Here is a 15,608-nt window from a genome sequence, read left to right on the forward strand (position 1 = left end):
CCGGAAAGCAACGACGAGAGGGTTGATTTTGAAGACGACGTCGCTGTGATCAAAAGGTATGCCGAGAGAAGTCAGACGGCACCTAAGCACTTCTCACAAGTTGGGAATGCCACATCCCGGATCACTTGTTGAACAGCCGAAGCGCCTTGCTTCTGCCTCGCGTTGTCGGATGGCTTTCGAATGGCTTCGACCTGACTTCTACGCGTTGCGCCGCCGCTCGCTCCTGCCACCGTGTGGTGGGAGATTTGACGACGATGGCGAATTTCGCTGTTTGTGTGTTCGCTCGTCCGGCGGCGTTCTTCCGCTTCTTTCGTCTGAGGTGTGCTGGCGCGGACAGACACTTTTGAACACAAAAGTGTTTTATTCCCGGATACCCCAAGATTTCGCTGACGTCATATCCGTCACGGAAGTGACGCCAGTACAACGGAGCAAGCGGCCTAAGGGTGCACTACTGCACACAGGGTCTCATTGCGGGGAAGCAACCTTTAGTACTAAAGAGTACGTTATACATAGGTTTGTTCGTTTTTGGGTTTTATATTTTAACACGAAAGTATTTTATGCCGCGATACCCCAAGATTTCACTGACGTCACATCTGTCACGGAAATGACGCCAGTACACCTTTGTCGAAGCGACCCGCCAGCAGGAAGTCGCTCGCCAAGCACACCCACAAGGCAGCCGCCGACCCGCAAATCATGCTCAGCTGCTGATTTCGCTGCATATTTCACTTTCGTGTTTTACTGATTCCTGTGACAGAAGAATCAATCGCAGTTTTTTGTTACTTGCGCTATGGAGCGCCTTGCGCTACGGAACGCTACCGAGAGAGCCGTTTCAGCTTTCTACCTCTACCAGCGAACTGTTTCGTCGTGTGTGCCACAAGAAACTCCCAACAAGGCTAAATAACAACTACTGGCACCACCAGGGATCGAACCTGGGCCCGAAGAGAAGCGGAGCGAGAGCCCGGCGTCGTAGCGACTAAGCTACGCCCCCACGTGGAGTCGGGGAGACAGACGGTGGTTTTGATTCAGCGGCTGAGGAGGGGCAGGGTGCTTTTTGGCGCGAATTCCCGGTAACGGCTGGCGGAATATCTGGTTTCACTCTTTGTAGAGCCACGTGTGTGAATTCAGGTGACGTCGCATGGGCAATTGTTGTGGGTGTCGTTTACAGCTTCGTTTCCCAACCACTTTCACGGCGTGGATTGGAGCCAATTTCTTTTTCGTTCAAATGGGACGTTTGAAGCTTCCGCATTAAATAGAAAGCCCTGACATACCAACGAAATGCCATCGGCCAGCACGGAATTTTTTCTGGGGCTGATAACCTTGGATAACAGATACGTGAGGCAGGGCGCTATTTCGTTGTATTCGCTACTCTTAGCCATGTGACATTAAAAAGAGGGTCAGTTACTTCGAAGGAATTGGTCAAACGAAACAACGTGGTGAGTTGCCGCTGATGATGGATCAAGACCGGCTTTATAGGTCAAGCCGGTCGTGTGACGGATGCGGTGAGCACGCATGGCGGTCGGCATTCGTTGGCTGCTGCCAATACGCTAAATCATCGGGTGGCCAATCACAGGCATTGGGAAATGTAATAAGATTTGATAACAGCGCACTTAACAAAAGAGCGACCATTGCGCACGAAGGGAGCTGCCGCGCTTCTGCTGCCTGCCTTTCATGTTCATGCACGAAGGCATGACGGGCACGACATGATACGCGGCGGGGTGAGAGAGAGGATGGATTTTTGCTTCCACGTGAACTGAAGCTAGCGTGGTTGTCAAAATTCTAGCGGTAGCTAAAAAACGAGGTCAAAAACGCGTTCAAAGGAATGAAGAGAGGGAAAGCCGGAGGTGCTGACGGAATAACCGAAGATCTACAAAAAGGATGTTGGTGACCATGTACTAGGAGAGCTAGAGAGAGAGAGAGAGAGAGAGAGAGAGAGAGAGAGAGAGAGAGAGAGAGAGAGAGAGAGTAAACTGTGACTTGAAATTATTCTTAATGAGCCTAAGAGCATTTAAGGTTGACTACTAGACTGGAAAAACGTCAAGCTAATTCCAGTCATAAGAAGGGTGATGTCAAAGAGTATAGCTGCTTACCAAAGTACCAATAGTTACCCAAACAAGTGGCAACTCTAAATTAAAAAAAAAAAAAAGGCCAGCACAGGCTGCATATCGGCGAGGTTACTCAACAATGAATCACATTCGTGTCATCTAACTGGTAATTTAGAAATCCGCGGAATATAATAAACACCTCTGCATGCCACCTAGAGTACGACAAAGTAATGAATTTAGTACACATTCCCGAAATGATGGAAGTATTGGGAGCCCAGAGACGTACATAGGGCCTGCTCTTGGATGAAAAATACAACCGATGTCACGTCACGATGATACCTCATAAGAGTAGTGCGAAGTATTCTATGAGGACGGGCAAGGAAGAACTCTCACCGAAATTAATTAGAGCATGTCTTGAGGAAGTATAGAGGACAATTTATTTACTAATTTAAGAACACTTCAGGCCAGTAATTCCGCCCAGCAGAAGGGGCTGCGATACGCACAATATATAAAAAACAAAAAAACAACAGAAATCAAGAGAACAAGAAGACCATAGCAACGTCCCACCATCAAAATTTACAATGTGGGACTCAAGTTCTTTAATAAAATCAGCGGATTCAAAAATCCTTTGGGACAAAGAATTCCATTCGGGCACTGTTCAAGGGAAAAGTCTACTTGTGTGCGTTAGGTCTTGCGAAAATTGGCGTTAAAGACTAGTATTCATGGCTATGTCTATTTGTCCTTGTGTATATACGTTTTATGCAATTACGAAGTATTAATTTAATTTTGCCTACGAGACAATTGTGTAGAAACCCGTGACGACTAATTTTCCGGCGAGCCTCCAGTGTCGGTACATTGTATTTCTGCATCAATAAGGATAGCGAATCATGTGTTCTATATTCACCAAAAATAAATCTAATGGAACTTTTTTTGAACTTTTTCAAATGAAGAATATATGGAGAACATCTGAGCCAACTGGGATTAGCGGACTACATCGTCTTGTTGAGAGTGGGTTAACACACGCGCGCACACGCACACAGTTCAAATAAAGTGAAATGCGATAGACGCCAGCAACATCCCGTTACGAGAATTCAGGATTGTAATATAGTAGCAGCAACAACAATGCCGCCAAGGAACTTTCACGCAACTACGGCGCTCCGTGACGGCTTGGCTTGGCTTCGTCGTCGTTGCACCGCGGAGTTGACGGAGGTGCGCGCGTCGTTCCACAAACCCAGAACCATGGCACCGGTGGTGCCGAGAAAACCGCTAAAGAAAGGAAAAAAAGGAAAGGTCGAAATAAAAGAAAAGAGAAAGCCGAGCTCCTTACGGCTCTGTTTCGACGTGGAGACGGCGTGTGTGGAAACGAGCGTGGGAGAGGAGGAAGGGGGGAAAGCCCGCTTCACGGTGTAATCAGGCGTCGCTGTTGCGTGTCCGTTTCTTTATAGAAGCCACGCGCGCGCCTGCGCTGACGCAAGGCGCCTCGTGCTGCGCGAGAAAGAAATGTGGGAGAAAGAAACGAAAAGTGCCTGGGAGCGTGCGGTACGTTTCACGCAGATGTAACGCTACTACCCACATCCGTATAGGCTGCGGGATAGCGTAGAACCAAACGACTGCATCCTCGTCACAATGTCTGTCCGCCGCATTCCACGCACGTGATTGGCTGACGTTTCAAGTAAAGGTCAGCGACAAGAGGCCCTGAAACAAGTAATGGCCCAAGATGCAAACCACGGTCAGCGGGCAAGCCTCTACAAGGGGCAGTGTTAGTAGTATAATTTAAGGCGTGGCTATGCAGCGTTTAAGTTAGACGACGGTAAATGGGCGTCTCAAACCGTGCAACTAAACGTTACAGAAATCACGTGCCCACCATGAAGCAGACGAACATTATCAAGGTAGTTTCAAAAACAAGGGGTATGATTTCATTTTTTTTTCTTTTTCTCTTTCTTTTCTTTTTCTTTTTCGGTGAGAAATACCACTCGGCTTAGACTCGCAAATATACCGCGACAGTCTTCAACAGCCGATAATTTTGTAATCGGTGGCGTCTTTGCGCAAGCTCGAGTGTTTTCGACGGCGGCGGCTCGCCAGGCTGCTGACGGCGTGGCTAAGCTGAGAGAATTATTGAGGAGATTATGTAGACGAAGGTCTCGAGGTGAATTCCAACTGGCCTGTTTGCTTCGCTATAGTAGAGAAGTTATTTGGGATGTTCTTTTTTTTTAGTTCTTCTTCTCGCAAAACATTTTAAGCAGGACAAAAAACACGTTTCGGTCCGTGAGGACGCAGCCAAATAACGTGCAGAACCACGCACGTCCTACCGTGGTGCTTGAGTAGTGGAACTGCGTAACGATAAACTATTACGAACAAAAAGAAAAGAGTAACGATCAAGGGATCAGCAACAACTAAAGGATGATATTAACAGCCGCATCAATCAGCGTAATGAGGCTGTCATGAAAATATGGCGGAATATCGTTCATTCGAACAACTTCTCTGCAAGCTAACTGTGACAAGTAAACGAACCTCGGCGTAACGACTGAGTCGTCCCAGCAACCTATTGTCATATAATTTGTTTCGGGATAGTTTCGATAAAATACACCCGTTTTCTTCGGCGACACAGCCCCGCGAAAATGTGCGTTCGACACCGATTTGTTCGCGCACGCTGTGTGGGGAAACCGAGCAGCCTCACTGTAAATAAGTCTCGGCTGGGTTCGAGTCCCAAAAATCTACCACAGGTATACGGCTACAGTTCACCATCTTCAACTGTTTAGCTCGCAAGCGGAACAGTTCTATATAGGCCGAGAAAGCGAACAGGACGGTTCACTCACGACTCACTAAATGTGGCATTTTGTTATAAAATTAAATAAATAATTTTCCTAGCTTGTAAAATTACTCGTCGCGAAATTGCACTGTTTGAGGAAAATTCAAAAACTGCAAAAAAGAAAGTGTGCGTATGACACCGTGGGAAAAAGGGGAGGGAGATCGCGGGCGCGTGTTGTAAACGTAAATTGTGCTTGGTAACAGTTAAACAAATAGATCATTTTCAGATTTATTTCTTTCTATTTCGCTTTTGTATTTGTGCTGCACGTCATCGCGTCGCGTCGCATCTCCAGTTCCTGTTCTTACTTCAGGCTGGCGGATTTCCCACGCGAGGGATGCACGATAACGAATGGATTACACGATCGCTAGAGTGGATATCGAGGAAAAAAAAAGGGGGGGGGGGGGGGCGTCAGTGAGAAGCAAAGGGAAACTGGGGATGATTATATCTGATGGGGAAGAGACATTCGCACGGAAGTATAACGGACACAGCTCGCGCAAGAACGGCATCAGATATGAGGAAGGTTGCGAAATGCCTTCGTCCATAATGGGACGAGCAACAGATGGTGACGTTTCTTTTGTTGATGAGCATTATTATTATTATTATTATTATTATTACGACGGCGATCACTGGGACAAGGCATCGAATAGAATGGGCAGAGGCACGAAGAGGGGGAATTAGTGCGTATGGCAGAACTTCGGTAAAAAAAAAAAACAAGAAAACAAGCAGTTTGGAGGCAGGATCGCGTGCGGACGGTCACCCCAAAATAAACAAACCACTCTGGAAAATAAACTTCTTCTGCGCGGGAAAAAGGTAATATTATAAAAGAAGCGAGAGCTTTAATTCGCTATAGGGACATTTTTGCACAGGATACGCCCCTCTAGGTGACGTGACACCTAGCGACGGTGATCAAAACTGGGCCGGACGAAAAAAAATGATCAAGTGAAACGTTCAATACAAGGTAGAATAGCATCGCTTTAAAGTTAAAGCAACGAACGGGAACGGGGCCCTATCACACACAAAAGTATCTATTATTAGCACCGCGGCACAACAACGGGCTAAACAAGGTGTACAAAGACAGTTCCCAAAACCAACACTGAACCATCAGAGGTGCAAGCCCACCGTGAAGCTCGTTAAGCCATCCGCGCGACCACCACAACGCGCGCAGCGAGTGCAGCCAAAGCGCAACCCCCCCCCCCCCCTAAAAAAAAAAATCGCCTCAACTTCTCATCAATGCGCTGCCGACGGCCAGCGGCTGCAACCTGAACACACGCTCTCCACCACAAAACGCGTCACACAAGAAGCGTTAAACCGTGGCCAACATAATCGCCCGTCACATCTTTCCGCAAGAACAAGGCTCTTTTGTCAAGTCCCAAAAGAAACAGCCACGGTCCGAGGAATCTTCACAGGGCCGAGGCACGATTGTCTCCGCGAGGCGTCGGTTTTACAATTCTACGCGGTGGTCAGCGCAATAAACGCCGCCTAACGAGCCCTCCTCGAGGCGTGAAGAAGACTCGCGCGTGTGTACCGCTGCACGGGAACTGCCGGCGGGCGACTTCTCCGGCGACTCGGGCCGTAAGCGAGACAGCAGCACGCATTCGCGCGGGCGGCCGAGTCAGCGAGGCGACTGCACGCGACCGTGTTTGTTTGCGTAACCTTGTCCGTCGCCGAAGGGCCGCTTTATGGCTCCTGCCTTGGGGCTGCTTTTTCTTGGCCTTGTTGCCGATCCTTTCATACTGTATACCCCGCAGTCTTCCGTATCTGTTCCTTTGTGTCGCCGGTGGTGGTGTATATACGCGCCGTTTGTGCGCGCGGGCCAATGTTTGCTCTGTTCCGGCGGCCGCGGTTCCGCCCAATTTGAGCTTAAGCCAGATTCCTCGCCAATGCAGTGGCGCAACGTATTTATTTATCTGCGCGTGTGTTGCACGCACACACGCGACGCGGGAATACGCCACGTTCGATCGCCCACGACTGCCGAGAATTCTTTTGGTCTCTCCCACGGATAAAGTGCTTTAGCTTGAGGGTGAGAAAGAAACGAATCGGTGAACGACTCGCTTAATAGCCCTCGGCGTTGTTCACTAGAATTTGTACAAGTGCAGCAGCCATTTGAGTGCACACCCAACATATTTGGCAGCCTGCGTAAGCAATTGTCGTAACATTAATTTAAGGATAACGATGATAGCCGCTCTACTACCCGTATGTCCTGAAATGGTGCAGAGACGCTGGGTTATGCGCCACGCTTTTGCGCAAAGCCGCTTGCCGTTGCATTCCGAAAGTCAATAAAGCAAAAGAAAAAAAAGCTGAAAATGTGCTTCAACTTCAGATTTCAACCCATCGTCACCGCTCGAGTGTTCCATGTTCTAATGGCGGCTTTCCCTAAGGACTCTCACAAAGCCACTACTCAGCTCGATTTCTGAATTCGGACAAACCGCGGGGCACTATAAAACTATGACCAATAGCAGTGCAGCTATTACTCAAAGCCGACAAGACTCCATCTCCGCACGTGACTCGGAAGCAAAATATCCCGCCGGCTCAGTCGAAATCACTGTTTCTCTTCTTTCAATTTCCCGGGAACTACTCCGATATTTCCTTTTCCAGGGGAAAAAAAAAAAAAAACGCACGGAATCATGCACAGTACGGAATAAAACCGCAACGCTCGTTTCAAAAGAAGTGCAGTGTTCTAATACTGAAGACGTCAATTCGTGCAGCGCTTTCAGTACGGCAGCTGTGTCCGCTCTCGCGCTGGCTCCAAGAGACTGGGAATTACCAATCGGAACGGCATTGCGATGCAGAGCTCGCCGCAACCGCCGAAAGTAGCTTCCCCCTCTCCCCCTTCCCCCTCCCGCGCTCTCACTGCGCCGGCAGGCGCAGTAGTCCCAACACGGATGCAGTAGCCGCGTATCGCACCATTCCCATCTTATCGGCGCGCTTCTTAAAATGGCACGGACTTTCTCGCTGCGCGAAGTACACACGCGCGCGGTGGCGAACGAGGAAGGGGCGCTACTCGGGCGAGGTTTAAATTAAAATGAAGGGCGCGAAGCGGAGTGCGAGGTATGCGGCCGATAAGTTTTACAGCTCGCGCGCGCCGGCGGCGGAGTTGGGCGGGGAATGCGCAGTTAATTCTATAAATACAACGCGTGTGCAGAACGTTCACACGGTGCCTGCAGGACCATTATTTGGGAGGGAGGGTGCAAGTGCGCATGCGCGGCGAATTTTACGAGCTGCGCTTAAGTGGATTCACAAAGAAACAGCCATGCGTATACCGGGAGAAAAGTACACGCATAAATTTGTAGCCGGGATCTCGGCCTTGTCGAACGATATTTGCCTTCGTCTGGAACGCGCGATATGCGCAGAAGATGCAGGGGATTTTTTTTGGCTAGGAGGAAGCTTTCAAACGATGCGTGATGACTTAGAAAGGGGTTTGACGACCTTTCAATCTTCCCGTGACTGCCTCTGCAATGAAATTAAGCTGCAATGGACCAGTATTTTTATGCTTGGGAGCCCAGCCGGCCAACATGCCGGCCAACTGGTGTGGGACTGTGAAGGACTGAAGGACGCACGTGACAAACATCGCCCGTCATCCGTATCTACATACGAGGACTGGATCCGGCCAACACGCGACCACAAGAGAATTCTACTCTCACTGTGGACATTTGCGTGTGAAGCCTCCGTAGTGCGACGCACGTAATCCCCTTCCCTTTCCCCCTCCCACCGCAACAGGCCTAGTGCCGTCCTATTCATAATAAATTTCACAACAACAATACAGCAAGTGACTTAACGATATTAATTCCGATACTGCTATGTTAGCGTTTTACCGCGGGGTCACATGGTCAGTGTCATTTTGTTATCGGTAGGAAAACATCAGGGGGCACTTACAGTGAGCAGAAGTTACCATTCATGTTACCTCGGAAAGCGCATCCTCATTAAGTTGAAGGCTCAGTATCCAGACGCTATGTCTGTTTGTTCTTCTTTCTTTCTTTCTTTCTTTCTTTCTTTCTTTCTTTCTTTCTCTTTCCTTCCTTCTTTTTTTTCTTTCTTTCTTTTCTCGCCATCCTGAGGGTCGCTGTACAAAGGCCTCCCAACTCTGATTGATTGATTGATTGTAGGGTTTAACGCGCCAACGCAACGGAGGCGATGAGGCGCGCCGTAGTGGAGGGCTCCGGATTAATTTTGACCACCTGGGGATCTTTAACGTGCGCCGAAATCTCGTACACACGGGCGTTTTTGCTTTTCGCCTCCATCAGAAAAGCGGCCGCCGCGGCCGGGAATCGAACCCGCGACCTCGTGCTCAGCAGCGCAACGCCTTAGCCACTGAGCCACCGCGGCGGGTCCCTCCCAACTCTAGTAATGTTTACCGATGGGTGACAAGATTCCGGGTAATACTAACGTTCAAACGATCTCTAGCGCATCCTCATTAAGTTGAAGGCTCAGTATCCAGACGCTATGTCTGTTTGTTCTTCTTTCTTTCTTTCTTTCTTTCTTTCTTTCTTTCTTTCTTTCTTTCTTTCTTTTTCTTTCTTTCTTTCTCTTTCCTTCCTTCTTTTTTTTTCTTTCTTTCTTTTCTCGCCATCCTGAGGGTCGCTGTACAAAGGCCTCCCAACTCTAGTAATGTTTACCGATGGGTGACAAGATTCCGGGTAATACTAACGTTCAAACGATCTCTAGCCGCTTGTTCAGTTCTGGCTTATGTGACGATGCCCAGGAACGGGCAATTTCTTCCGATTCGCGGGCTACGCAGTGTACACGAACCTTGATCAGCACACTACTCCATAATTCCGAACTTCGTTGGCTAGGAAGCGTGATGGAACACATTTCTAGAGCGAAAGCTCTGTCAGCACAGGTACACACTTAAAGCCAAGTATACCCACTTAGGAAGATTAGCCAAGATCGGCCGAAAAAAAAAAAAAAAAAACTGAAACCTCCAGCGTTCGCCGTAATCGTGGCAACATTTGCTCAGAACGAGAAAAGCACGTCATAGCGTACGACCCTCCAGGGTGATGTCGAATGATTATCACTTCCAAAAAAATGAAAGAAGCTCACACTTACAGCAACAATAATGCAGTAAAGGTCGCTGCGGCAGCGAACAAGAAGCAAATCGGCTGCAATTGTGGACTTAAATTTTCGTGATAGTCGTAAGGACTGCTACCTTCAAGTCTTACGCGCTGTGTGAGCTTCCTTAATTTTCTTTTGTTTTCACTCGGAGCAAGTCGTACATCATTTTCCACGATAACAACCAGAAAAAAGTCGAGGTGTATTGACACCCCCCGCACGTCTTTGCGCACCCTCGTATTTTTGTCCTCTTTTTTTTTCTTTTCCGTTCCCAGGAGCGCGGGAAAGAACGGAGGTGCTCGCCGAAGAAGTGGGCTGTGTGCGCGTGTGTCGTCGAGAAGGGCGCGATCCCAACGGGTGCTCGACACAACTCCTCGCGGTTTGCGGCGGACAGTCCCGTTGCGCGTGTGAAAGAGGTGACCGGGGAAACGGCACGACTTCTTCCAGGGAGGGGCAGGACGCCGAGGGGGAGCGGCACGACGCGCACCAGTCGGACTCGTTCGATATCTCGCGCCGCCGCAGCTGGTGAAAAGATCACGGATTTTCTCCCGCGCCCGCCGACCGATTCAGCTGATCCGGGCCGTGCCGCGCGCGTCGAGTCGACGTGATCGTGCGGTCTGAATTGATGCGCGAACAGGGATTGCGTGCTAGAGCACGAGTGTCCTCAATCGAAGACCGCCACCGCGTGGTTAGCGTAACGGTGCACGGGAGCGGAAAAGCACACGCAGGGTGAAAGTGAACCCGCTTATCCGCGCGTTCGGCAATGTTTTGCGTGCGTAATTCGGGGAATTTATTTTTTACGAACGCCTACGCGGCCGTTCGGAAAACGCAGAGACAGGCATTGGAACCGCATGTCAGTTTTGTGTTCTAAACTTGCAGTAAACACTGTGGCGGAGGAGCGCGGCTTATAAAATACGCAAGAAGAAGGAATCAGACGGGACGATCGCTGTGTATTTATCTGTTTAGTTGTTTGGATCTGTGCATTTGTTTAAGCCTCGCTGTTTCGCCACAACGTTAGATCACCAACTGGCCCGGTTTCCCGGCCGCGGCGGCCGCTTTTCTGATGGAGGCGAAAAGCGAAAACCCCGCGTGTACGAGACTTCGGCGCACGTTAAAGATCCCCAAGTGGTCAGAATTAATCCGGAGCCTTTCACTGCGGCACGCCTCATCACCTGCGTTGCGTCGGCGCGTTAAACACCCCAATCAAATCAAATCAAATCAATCAATCAATCAATCAATCAATCAATCAATCAATCAATCAATCAATCAATCAATCAATCAATCAATCAATCAATCAATCAATCAATCAATCAAAACCAACTCACCCGACTGCTTATACTTCCTTGCAGCAAGCAATACAGACGGACGACAGGCACGTGTGTAATCTATGCGTGAGAATATTGATCGATAAACATTTCATTGATCAGGCACAAGGGTATAATGTGAAAGAGGCAGGTGTGAGCAATGCTCCAGGATGCGGAGCACATACGGGCAACTGTTAAAGGCGCCATGAAGACAACATGCAACATTGTTTAATTGAAAAGAACTAGGCTTCAGTACCTCACCCAGCTCCATTACTGCCATGAAAGACGTTTTTAACAAAAAAAAAAAACCGCAAGAAGTATTGAAAAACTAGAGCAGGTTGCCTGCGAACTAAGAGCTTTGTGGGAAAGTATTCACAAAATGATGGGGTATGCGTGGTCTGCGGAAAAGAAACAGAAACTATGCGGCACATAGTGTTAGAATGTGAGGGTATCCATCCAAATCTACATGAAGGGAATATTCGGCTTCCAGAAGCCCTAGTATTTAAGGGTAGCACAGAGGGAGTTAACTTCGAGGCTGTCGAGGGGACGAAAAGAAGATTAGAATGCTGGTGGACGAAAAGCAGAGAGGGGAATATTGCCTGGACAGTTACCACCTGTAACAGGAAAAAAAAAGTTTTTTGTGCCTAATAAGCTTTTTGTGCCTGCCCTAAGCAGCGCTAATATTAAACCGAGAGTGTAAAACATGGGTATATTAGTCCTTTTTGGTAAGATGACATGTCATCACCCCGCTACAAAGGGGAAACCAATAGCAATCACCATCATCATCACCTTCAAATTTCGCTCTACGGTGACTTCCAGCAAACTCACTGAAAATTATGTTTTTAGTGCTGGCACATGTGACGTCACACCTGCCCATAACACGTCATGGGCAGTTATGGGCAGGTGTGACGTCACATGTGCCAGCACTAAAAACATAATTTTCAGTGAGTTAGCTGCCCGTTAGCATTAAAGTGATGAGATCAAACGAAACTAGAGGCCCAAATTACAATCGTCCAGTCATGTGTCTTAGCGATGAGCTAGCTCGGCCGCCGCCAATCGCACAGACAAGATTATGTGACGTCATAAAAAGTTTCCGGAAAGTGCCTAGAGAGTCGCCACTGCTTCACATGTTTTCTGTAACATCTCCATTATTTATTCGAAGTTAGCGATAATATTAATGTCCTTCTTATCGGGACAACGCAGCCTTTCTAATGACCGAACGCGTATACTTTGTCTTCATAGCTCCTTAAAGTCTAAATCAGGAGAGTTTTACTTCGTAGACCGTGTTGCCTCTAGTAAGGGAAAGGTTAAGGCGACGGCACGACGGACAGGAAGCGAAGGCGATACGTCGAGCGCTGCGGGCGTTGCCAAAACGGTGCGAGATGTGGAACTACGATAGCAATCAAGTTGCGATTTTAACACGTTGGTTAGTTATTTAGCGGAGTGGTACTAGTAGGACTGTGGTTCTGTCAGCGAAAAAAAAAAGAATGTCTTCAGTCCAAAACGTCTCATGATATCAGTATCACAACTTTTTTTACAGCATTTTTCCTAGTGACTCAAACGGCCATCTTTCATAAGACCGCTAGCCTTGCGCTAGTAAGTGGTTTCTCTCAAGCAACCCGAAGTAAACCTCACCAGGACGGCATCCATTTATGACAGTAGGCACGAGGGCGTGCCACCCCAGTATCCTTTTCTATATAATCCCTTCCCGCCACTGGGACAGGAGACTCCTTATTGAAAAGTCAGTTACTTAATTTTTTCCACATCCCGTAAGGGGGCATACGGCGTCGCATTCTCCTTAAAACTGCGATTTATAATTGCGTATGCCTACATGACTATGTATAATTGTGCATGCAATGTTTGTTATAACGAAACGGCAATTACCGCCGACTTTCAAGGACATAGTTCCCACATAGAAGCATGCACTGAAGAAATAAGTATCACGGATAAAAAAAAAAACCGTGAGAGGTGTCACTCATGTCTGCTTTGAGTGACAGGTTCGTGAGTGACATGTTCGCGTACATAATGACATGTACTCGTACGAATCGTCTTCGAGGTTTCGCACGAGAACTTCGCGTACGAAACCTTTTCGATGTTTTGTACGCGAAGCAGAGGCTTGTATGAGATATTAAAATCACCCCTGAATTTTTTGAAGTGGCTGATTTCGAATTCTCGATGTTCGTCAGGTTTCAGCACAGAGTCACGACAATTACCAGCTCTCACGTCGTCAGCCAAATGGGCCGCACCGTCGGTGGGCCGACGTCCATTGTGGCTGTCCGGCCTCCTCCGTGCGGTGCGAATTACGCTCGTTCGTGTCGTCTTTTGTTGCAGGAAAAACGCGGGCGATAGTATAAAACTTTTCCGGTAACTTAAAGACGCCCTTATTGCAGTTCATTATTTTGACGGCTTCTGCTTCCTGCCAGGGACAGTAAAATAGAAAATCTTCACACAGGGAGAGAGAAAGAAAACCCTTAATGAAAGCTGAAGAGGTCAGCCCCACTAAAGGTAGGGATTGCTACTCCAGATGGAGGTGAATGTAGTGGGATGGCAGGGGAAAATAGAGAGAGAAAAATAGATATAAAAGTGGCAGCATCTCCCCTCCGTTTACGATGGCGAGGGTGCGGAGTACGGGGACTCGAAATGACATCCAAGTTGCGCCCCGACCGTCATTCGATTCGAGCCGTGAGTTGCACCTTGATTATTCCCTAAATGAAACTGCAACTCACGGCTCAAATGGAATTTCGATTGGTTTTCGCTTGATGGTGGTGTGCGCACGGATGGACGCGGACGGACACTGGGGGGTCCTAAGGTACTCCGCACCATTATAGACGAGGCAGTAAGCCGTTTGAGTCTCGGGTACTAACTCACGGTCGTAGCCCAATGGGTAAGACGATCTACCAGACACAGGCTCGAATCCTGCCGGTGCCTATGTGACTTTTCGCGATTGTAAATGCTCTGCGCACGGACGCGGATGGACATTGTGCGGTCCTATACTTCGCACAAAAAAAAAAGGGGGGGTGGAGAATGTACATGCTCAGAGGGTTCACAGTGCTACGCGTTCGAATATCCCGACTGCGCGGGCTGGTGCGGCTCCTAAGGTGGAAATTAAAGTGAATTTGTTGTTCTTATTGTGGCTGCACTGAGTAGATTAAAACATGTAAGCCATTATTCGACTATTTAGCGACAATCACCAAATCATAAAACACCATCCGTCGTGCGCGGAAGCGGCACCAATACCGTAGTATACTCTAGAATTAAGGATCGAAAATTGGGCTAGTTGGTCGTGTTTCTTGAACATCTTGAAGTACCGCAAACTCGTCCCGAGCGCAAGAAGAAGAAGGCAGTAAGCAGACCACAGCGCTGATTCGCAAACGGTGTCCACTGTAGTTCGATGTTATCTCCGCTTCCCACATTTTTATTTTCACCAGTTTCATCGGTTACGCCAACTTGTTTATTATTCAAGCACAGGTTTTAGTGATTGAGCATGCTAGCAATTCGTTTAATTTACCCTGCGCGCTTTTCAGTGTGCCTTCCCTCGCCTTTGCAAAACGCGGCCGTCTTCCATTTGAAGTAACTGCCTGTGTTAGGGCGAGGCGCTACATGTATGGTCCGTTTTTTTTTTTTTTTTTTTTTTGGCGCTAAGTTCAAATGCCCGGTCCCCGTGTTTTTCCAGGGGTTTTCGTCGCATCCCCTCTCAGGCGATTCCCCTTGACTCGCGTCATTACCATGAAGACGCACTGGAAGGCGCACAGGGTATATTAAGTGAATTACTACCATGCTTAATCATTGAAACCTGTGCTTGAATAATCAAAAAGTTGGCGTTACCGATAAAACTGGTATCTGACGCTTGCTTGATGGCATGGAGGGTGATGCCAAGGAAGCAGCACTTTCGCGTTCACTTTTCTGGTCGCGAAATGCGCGTAAGCAATGCCGGGAAAACTCAGAACACCACCGACGCGTTCTACACTTCGATCTAGTAAAATGTAATTACAGCTAGATCAGTTCAGTACCCGCCAACGCCACTGCATGTGCGCGAAGCGACACGTGCTTCAGTTCAGAACACATGCACCGGTAAGGATACCGCGTATCAGTAAAACTATACAGCGGTGTTGCGTGTGTACATAGAGTCGTAGTAAAATTTCGTATAAGCACTGAAAACACTACTGGACTATAATTACGAGTACGCCAACCAGACCAGAATTAATCTAAACCACTTGATATTCTTTAGCGCTGAAACTTTAGGCCGCGAGTGCTGTTGTGTTTGCTCTCGTGCTTTTTAAGTGATTTAAATTTTAGATCCCCCCGACAAGTTTACTTTGGTGTCGACAGTAAACTTGTTGAATGCATCGCAGACCAGAGCTGAAATCGTAACGCTGTAAAAGCATATCGAAGGCAAACTTCACTTGA

The 15,608-nt window shown here is 48.1% G+C and overlaps 1 protein-coding gene across 8 annotated transcripts in view; it reads right to left on the reverse strand.

Annotated features, from left to right (window-relative positions):
- LOC144153757 (uncharacterized) overlaps positions 1 to 15,608 on the reverse strand; it is a 592,200-nt gene that overhangs the window by 81,383 nt on the left and 495,209 nt on the right. The window lies entirely within an intron of this gene.

The sequence above is a fragment of the Haemaphysalis longicornis genome, unplaced genomic scaffold (assembly GCF_048455015.1).
Source record: "Haemaphysalis longicornis isolate Haplotype H1 unplaced genomic scaffold, Haemaphysalis longicornis Haplotype H1 scaffold_9, whole genome shotgun sequence".
NCBI lineage: Eukaryota > Metazoa > Arthropoda > Arachnida > Ixodida > Ixodidae > Haemaphysalis > Haemaphysalis longicornis.